The following is an 8,593-nucleotide window of genomic DNA, read 5'->3' as shown; positions in this document are numbered from 1 at the left end:
ACTGCGGGTGATGGTCCAGTCGGAGGGCCTGACGGGGCCCGACCTCCTGGCCGCGTTCGTCACGCGCCGGGTTCTTCCGCTCCAAAGCCGGCCTCATCTGATCTGTCAGATGAGCGGCCAGCTCGATCCGAGCCGAATGTGCACCAAGGAGATGCCGCGCCACGAGGTCGCCTACATGGTGAACTACCTCGCAAACTGCCAACTCTCTGAAGAGTGGCAATTCGGCAAGGAGCCATATAGCCGTGCCAATCCTCCGCCTACGGTACGCTCCCCTTGTCTCTTTTTCTCTCTCTCTCTCTCAGCCTTGTTGCCGAGTATCTCTTGGCCGACTCTGACTTAGTCGGCTTGTTCTTCGACAGAGCCCTCTGCTTCGGCCGGCCGGCGGGTCAGACGCGGAGCGTCGCTTCGTCCCCGACCGGACCGAACACGACCTGGAGGACCCCGACCTGGGGGCGGTCCATATGGACGACGCCGTCGAGCCGGCCGGTGGCCAAGCCGGCGGCGAAGCAGGCGGCTCCGGGTTCACTGCTACCTTCGACGACTGGCCGGACGAGGATGAAGCCGAAGCCGTCCCGCGCCGCCAGCCGGCATCCGGACGCGGCGCGGGCTCCTCCGGCGCGCAGCCTGCTCGGGGTGGAGGCCAGAAGCGCCGCGCCGCCCAGGGCTTGTTCGGCAGCCGGACGAAGAAGCCCAGGGGCGGGGCGGCAGCCACCAGGCGGGAAGAGGCGGCCGCGAAGGCGGCTCGCTTCCGCAAAGTGGTGAAGCAGCCGCAGACCGTGTCGGCGTAAGTTCTCTTTCTCTATGTACTCTCTTTCTTTCTTTTCTTTGGTGGTTCTTGAACTCTCGTCTTTTTCTTCGACGATCAGAGCTCCGTTGTCTCTTGAGCGGGCGGCCGCCGGCTCCGTCGTCGAGTCGCCAAGGGGCTCTGGGAGCACCACCCGCCGCATGGACCCCCACGCCGACCTCCAGGAGGCGACGGAAAGGAACGCGCGGGAGGTGCGGGAGGAGCAGGAGGCACGGAAGGCAGCCGCCGCCCAGGCGGCTCGGGAGGAAGAGGCGGCGAAGGCGCTCGCCGAGGCCGCAGCCAAGGCCCAGGCAGAGGCTGAGGCCGCGGCGGCGGCGGGGGAGGCCTTGATGGTCACCCCCCTGCGCGTCATGGCGCCTGGGGACGTGGAGCCCTCGCCAGGGGGAGCCAGCGGTTCCCAGCCGGAGCTGGGAGGAAGCGGCGATGATGTCATCATTTTGGAGAAGGGGCCGGAGCCGACCCCGCCAACTGGGGCGGCCCAGGGTGGCCCGCCTGATCCGTCGCCTCCACAGTCGGCGGAGGGCGAGCCGGCCGCGGGGGCTGAGGTGGCGGTCCGGGTTCCGCCAAGCTGGCGCACGGGGAAGGCCGCATCGGAGCCCCAGCCGGCCGTGGGCTCCAGCTCGTTGGCTCGAGACGCGGAGGCGGCCAGCGCTACCTCGGGGTGGACGCCAGGCGGAGGGACAGCCGTAGTGAACGTGGCTGCACAAGACGTCCGGACCCGGCTCCAAAGCCAAGCCGCGGCGCTGAGGCAGTTCACTGACGAGTTCCTCGCAACGCGGGCGGCCATCCGGGTTAGTATTCCCATCTTGTTCTTTCTTGATCTTGATTTCTCTTCTTGATCTTGATTTCTTCCGTGGGGGCGCGTCAGCGCACCCACTGGGTGTAGTCCCCGAGTTCCAAGTCGGCTGCTGAGCAGGCGGCTTGGAACTTCTTGGAGGATTTGTCTTTGCTGTTTTTGTTCTCACATCGGTCTTCTGTCCATCTTGCAGGACTACCACAACCTTCAAGCGGCCGCCTTTAACTCCTAGGCTCGGGAGCTGACTCAGAAGACCGCCGACCTTACTGAGAGCCGAGGTATGTGACTTGATCTTTATCTCATGTGGGGGCGCGTCAGCGCACCCACTGGGTGTAGTCCCCGAGATTCGGGCCGACTGCTGAGCAGTCGGCTCGGATCTTCCTTGACGATTTCTTATTGTTCTTCTTCTTCTGCTGTCTCTGCAGCGGCCAACGCCAGTCTGAGGGCACAGCTGGGGGAGTCCCAGACTGCTCTTCGTGCCAAGGACACCGAGCTCGCCGCCTTGGTGCAGGAGCGCGGCCGCCTGGTCAAGAAGCTAGCCGACCAGGAGGAAAGCCACAAGGCGGCACTGAAGGCGGCGCAGGACCGCGAGGCCACTCTCCAGGCCGAGTTCGAGACGGAGGCGGCCGGCTGGGCAGAGGCCAGGCAGACTCTGGTCTCCGGCTATGGCCAGATCGAGGATCTGGTTGACGGTAAGCCGTCTATCTCTTCGTCCTTTCTTGCCATCTGCCACTTTGGCTTCTTTTCTGATTTTGGTGTTCTTTTCTTCCTTTCTTCTTCGCGCAGAGTATTTCCCTGGCTATTCGACTGCCGCCAACCAGGCCATCGAGGCCCGTCGCCAAGCGAAGAGGCAGGCCGGCTTCGAGATCTCGCCAACCGCCGGCCGCTCGCTGGAGGAACAGCTCCTGGCGATCCAGGCTCGCATCCAGCCGGCTCACCGGCTGCTCCGCCGGCTTCAGCGTGCCGGGGCGCAGGTCTTGGCCGCCCTCTGGCCCGGCCAAGCGGTCCCTCGCACTCCCAGTCGGACCGCCGACTGGCTGGAGGTGGCAGTCGGCCGCTTCGAGGCTTGGAAGGCCTCGGCGGCTCGCTCCGGCGCCAGGCGGGCGCTGGAGTTCGTCAAGGCCTGGTATCCCGGCCTGAACCTGGAGCAGCTGGCTACCTGGCGGCAGCAAGCCGACACGGAGCTGGAGCCGGCGCGGCCGGCCATCATTCGGCGGGCTTCGGCGATCGCCGATTACACCGACACCAGCGTCTTCGCCCCCGAGGTGGACGACAATGGAGTCGCCCAGCCGGAAGATTGGTTCGGGCTGGACCCGGCGTACGGCGAGGACTCGGCGGAGGAGATTGACTCCAGCGACGAGGGCGAAGAGGAGGAGGAGGAGGGTGAAGACGCCGGGCCGGCTGGTGGAGTAGCCGGCCAGCCTCAGCCTGACCGCGCCTCCAGCACTACGTCGCGCGCGAGTGCGTCTCCTGCCGCCGGAGGTGGTCAAGCCGGGACCCGCTAGGCGGCCACTCCTTCAGCCGGCGAAGCCGCCTTCACCGACCAGCTCGGCCTTCATGTCGCGCCCTAGTCTTCTTTCTTTTGTTTTCCTGTCTTGTTACTTTTGAACAATGTTTGGTTAAGTCTGCACAATTCCACCCACTGGGTGTATTCAAACTTAAGTCTGTTGCCGGCCTGTTGGCGGCTTTATGTATATATAGTTATGCAATTTGGCCTTTCCTTGTACTTTTGCTTTTTGTCCTTCTGCTTTTTCCTTTGCCGCCCTCCCTTGGTTGCCGCCTCCCCAGTCAAACAGTTGCTCTGCAATCTGTAGCCGGGGAGTGCCTGGCCGATTGGGGAGGGGGAAGTACTTTAGCTCTGCTGGACTAAAGCTAAGTTTTTTAGGAAGCCGGCCAGCCGGCTGCTTTGACAGCCGCCAGACATATTTGGAGGCCGTCTCTTTGCTATATAGGTTAGTTGTTCCTTAGCCGTTTTTCGTGTGGGCGTCCTTTCTGTCTTCTCTCTTGCTAGTCGGACAGTCAGTTCTTTGAGCTGCGACTTTCAACAAGAGAGGACTTGGGAGCCGGCGCACTACTTTTCTGACTTTAGGAAAAACTTTCGATATAGCTCAAGGCGGCCAGTCCCCGGGCCGACTAGTCGAACCCGGTGCCGGACAAAAATTCGAAATGTAATAATACATTCATGGATATGACACTCGTCATTCATAGATAAACAAAGGCAGTCCCCGAGTACTGTTCGGGGGGCCTGTTGGTTTGTACTTAATACAAAAGGGGAGCGTGATACATACTGCTTTTCAGCTGTAAAATCGTCTTAGGAGGTTTGCGTTCCATGGTCGCTCCGACTCCTTGCCGGAGTCGTCTCTCTTGCGTGCTCTTGGTTTTTGCGCGTCGATCAAGTAGTAGGAGTCGTTGCCGAGTGCCTTGCTGACGACGAAGGGGCCTTCCCAAGGGGCCGAGAGCTTGTGCTGGCCGGCTGTTCGCTGGATCAGCCGGAGCACAAGGTCGCCCTCTTGGAAGGATCTTGGCTTGACCTTGCGGTTGTAGTAGCGGCGCAGCCCTTGCTGGTAGATGGCGGACCGGCTGAGGGCTAACAGCCGGCCTTCTTCCAGTAGGTCGACGCCGTCTTCTCTTGCTTCTTTGGCTTCCTCCTCCGTGTACATGGTGATCCGAGGCGAGTCGAACTCGATGTCTGTTGGGATGACAGCCTCGGCACCGTACACGAGGAAGAATGGAGTGAAGCCGGTTGACTTGTTGGGTGTAGTGCGCAGACTCCAGAGGACAGCCGGCAGCTCTTCGAGCCAGCAGCCGGCCGATCGCTCCAGTGGTACAACCAGTCGGGGCTTGATGCCGGAGAGGATGAGTCCATTTGCTCGCTCGACCTGGCCGTTTGACTGCGGGTGGGCAACGGACGCTAAGTCCAGTCGGATGCCCTGCGTCGCGCAGAAACGTGCCAGTGCTCCTTTGGCGAAGTTCGTGCCGTTGTCGGTGATGATGCTGTGCGGCACGCCGTACCGAGTAGTGATGTCGGTGATGAATGTTACGGCAGTCGGCCCGTTCAGCTTCTTAATCGGCTTGGCTTCGATCCACTTTGTGAACTTGTCCACAGCAACGAGTAGATGTGTCAGGCCGCCGCGGGCTGTCTTGAAAGGGCCCACCATGTCCAGTCCCCAGACGGCAAAAGGCCAGGTGAGGGGAATGGTCTTGAGTGCAGAAGCCGGCAGGTGTTGCTTGGAACTAAAAACTTGGCATCCTCTGCAGCTCTTGACTATTTCTTTAGCATCCTCCAAGGCAGTCGGCCAGAAGAAACCATGGCGGAAAGCCTTGGCCACAAGGGATCTTGAGGCTGCGTGGTGGCCGCATTCGCCTTGGTGGATGTCTTTGAGGATTGCCACTCCTTTTTCTGGCTCGACGCAACGCTGGAAGACTCCAGTGACGCTGCGCTTCACAAGCTCCCTGTTGATTATTGTGTATGCTGCGGCTCGTCGTTGCACTAGTCTTGCTGAGATCTCATCAGCCGGCAGCTCTCTGCTGACTAGGAACTTGAGGATGGGCTGGGCCCATGAGGGAGCTGTGACTTCTTCTTCTGTTAATGTGGCCACCATGACTCGGGTGGGTGGGTTGGGTGTTGAATTGGAGTCGGCCACCGCTTCTTGTGTCGTTGTAGTCCCCGGGCCGACTGCTGCAGTCCCCGGGCCAGTCGTCGAGGTCCCCGTGCCGCCTGCGGGATTTCTCGAGTTGGATCCGGCTGTTTCTGGCGCAGGCGGTACGAAGATGGATCCGAGTCTGGAGACGGCTTGATGGACGGCTTGAGGAGGCGCTGGAGGGAGACGCCAGTCGGTATGGCTTGTCGGGTGGAGCCGATCCGTGCTAGGGCATCTGCTTGGTCGTTGTCGGCCCTTGGCACGTGAAGGAACTCGCACCCTTCGAAGTATCCGCTCATCTGTTGGACGAGAAAACGGTAGCTCGCCATGTTCGCGTCCTTGGCATCCCAGTCGCCAGATGATTTCTGGACCACTAAGTCGGAGTCGCCGTAGCACAGGATCGTACTCGGCCACGTTGTTGGAGGCGGCGAAGTGGATCTGCAGCGTGTACTTGAGCTTGTCACCTTTGGGAGAGGTGAGGACGATGCCGGCTCCCAAGCCGGTGCGCATCTTGGACCCGTCAAAGTGCATCCGCCAATGAGTAGAGTCGGGAGCCGGCGGTAAGTACTGGGTCTTGGCCCAGTCGATGAGGAAGTCGGCCAATGCTTGCGACTTGATGGCGGTGCGGGGTTGATAGAAGATCGTGTAGGGCGCCAAGGCAATGGCCCATTTGGCCACCCGGCCGGATGCATCCCGGCTGCCTATGATCTCGGCGAGCGGGGCAGTGCACACGACCGTGATGGGGTGCTCTTGGAAGTAGGGCTTCAATTTCTTGGCAGCGAAGTACACCCCATAGCACATCTTTTGGTAGTGCGGGTAGTTTTGCTTGGAGCTGGATAGTACTTCGCTGAGATAGTAGACCGGCCTGGGCGCTGGACCACCACAACAGTGCTGACGACTCGGCTAGTCGCGGCGATGTAGAGGAGCATGGGCTCCTTCTCAGTCGGCGCAGCCAGGACAGGCGGAGTGGTCAATATTTTCTTCAACTCATGGAAGGCTTGGTCGGCTTGATCATTCCACTCAAAGTGAGTGGACTTCTTCATGAGTCGGTACAAGGGGAGAGCCTTTTCTCCTAGTCGGCTGATAAAACGATTCAGGGAGGCTAAGCAGCCAGTGAACTTCTGCACATCTCGCAGTTTGGTGGGAATCTCCATCCTCTCGATGGCCTTGATCTTGATGGGGTTGCACTCAATGCCGCGTTCGGAGACCAGGAAGCCTAGCAGCTGGCCGGCTGGCACTCCGAACACGCACTTCTCGGGATTGAGCTTGATTTGGAATCGGCGCAAGTTGGCAAATGTTTCTTTCAGGTCTTCCAGCAAGGTACCGCGCTTCTCTGTCTTCACCACAATGTCGTCTACATAGACGTGGGCATTTCTGCCGAGTTGTTTCAAGAGACATTTCTGCATGCAACGCTGAAAAGTGGCACCGGCATTTCTCAAGCCGAATGTCATTGTCAGGTAGCAGAAAGCTCCAAAGGGTGTGATGAAGGCAGTCTTCAGGCGGTCAGCCGGGTCCAACTTGATCTGATGATACCCTGAGTGTGCATCCAAAAAACTTAACAGCTCGCATCGGCTGTGGAGTCTATCACTTGGTCAATCCGTGGCAGAGCAAACGGATCTTTTGGGCAGGCCTTGTTCAAACTCGTGTAGTCTATACACATACGCCACTTGTTATTCTTCTTCAGAACCAGAACTGGGTTGGCAAGCCACTCTGGAAAGAACACTTCCATGATAAAGCCGGCGGCAAGGAGCCGGGCTATCTCTTCTCCCACGATTCTTCGCTTCTCTTCTGATAGTCGGCGGAGGGGTTGCTTGACCGGCTTCGCATCATCTCGGACGTGTAGCTTGTGCTCGGCGAAATCCTTCGGGACACCCGGCATGTCCTTTGGGGACCATGCGAAGATGTCTCGATTCTCACGGAGGAAGTCGACGAGCTCGCCTTCCTATTTACTGTCCAAGTTCGCCCCAATCACGGCGAACCTCTCCGGGTGCTCCGGGTCTAGAGGTATCTTCTTCGTCTCTTTTGCAGGCTGGAAGGAGCCCTGCGCATCACAATCCTTGGGGTTGGGGTACAAGGCCGGCTGCTTGCCGGCCATGGCCACAACCCGTTCCAACATCTTCTTCTCTTCTGCCACCACGAGGGACTCGGCCAGCCGGCTGCTGGCCATGGCACACTCGATGGACTTCTTGTAGTCGCCGGCTACCGTGATGATCCCCTTCGAGCTCGGCATCTTCATCTTTAGGTAGGCGTAGTGGGGCACAGCCATGAACTTGGCCAAAGCAGGTCGGCCAAGCAGTGCATGATAGGGGCTCTCCAAATCCACTACCTCGAACCATATTGCTTCCCGGCGAAAATGATCTTTGTCTCCGAAGAGAACATCCATTTTGATCTTGCCGATTGGAGAGCAAGATAGGCCGGGCACGATACCATGGAAGACGGTGGGGCTTGGCATGAGCTGCTTTGCTTTGATGTTCAGCTTGTCCATGGTATCGCAGTACAGTATGTTGATACTGCTTCCGCCGTCTATCAGGACGCGGGAAAATCTGGCAGCTCGCCTCTCCGTCGCAAGGGTGATGTCCAAGACCATAGCATAGGAGCCAGGCAAAGGCATCACCTCTGGGTGGTCGGCCTGGCTCCAGCTGATTGGCTTTTCTAACCAGTGCATGAACTCAGCGGTGCTAGAGGCGACTGCATTCACTTCTTGGTGCTGTCGGCGTCGGCTGCGCTTGTCGTCGGCTTGACTAGTGAAGACGACGTAGGCGTCGTGCGCTTCGGGGAACTCGTCTTGGATGGCGCCGACTGCCGGCCGAGCCGCCGGCTGCTGGGGGGCTGGAGGCGGCTGGCCGGGAGGCGGAGGCGGCAACATTCCCTCACCCTTGGTGATGCGGGTGAGCCAGTGGCATTTCCGGGTTGTGTGGTTAGACGGCTTCGCGCCGCTGTGGAACTTGCAGGGAGCATCGAGTGCTTGTTCGTAGGAGAAAGACGGCTGCCAGGGCGGCCGGCCACCCTTCTTCTTGGGAGCGGGCCGCTCTTCGGGCTGCTCGTCTTCAACTATGGCCACCTGCCGACTGGAGGAAGTCGGCATGGGACCCTTGCGCTTGTGGTCGTTCTGGTAGGGTCGCCGATTAGGGTCGCCAGCCGGCGTCTTGGGAGCCGGGGCAATTACTTTCCCCGAGGTGTCCACTCGGAGCTCGGTCTTCATTGAGGAGTCGGCAGTGGCGTACTTGTCGGCGATGACCAGCAACTCATCAAGGGTAGCCGGCTCGTCGCAGAGGAGTCGGTGCTTGAGGAGGGTGCCCTCCCGGCACCTGGCGGTGAAGTACTCGATGGCCTGGACCTCGTGCACTCCCT

The sequence above is a fragment of the Triticum aestivum genome, chromosome 6D (assembly GCF_018294505.1).
Source record: "Triticum aestivum cultivar Chinese Spring chromosome 6D, IWGSC CS RefSeq v2.1, whole genome shotgun sequence".
NCBI lineage: Eukaryota > Viridiplantae > Streptophyta > Magnoliopsida > Poales > Poaceae > Triticum > Triticum aestivum.
This window is presented reverse-complemented; position numbering follows the sequence as displayed.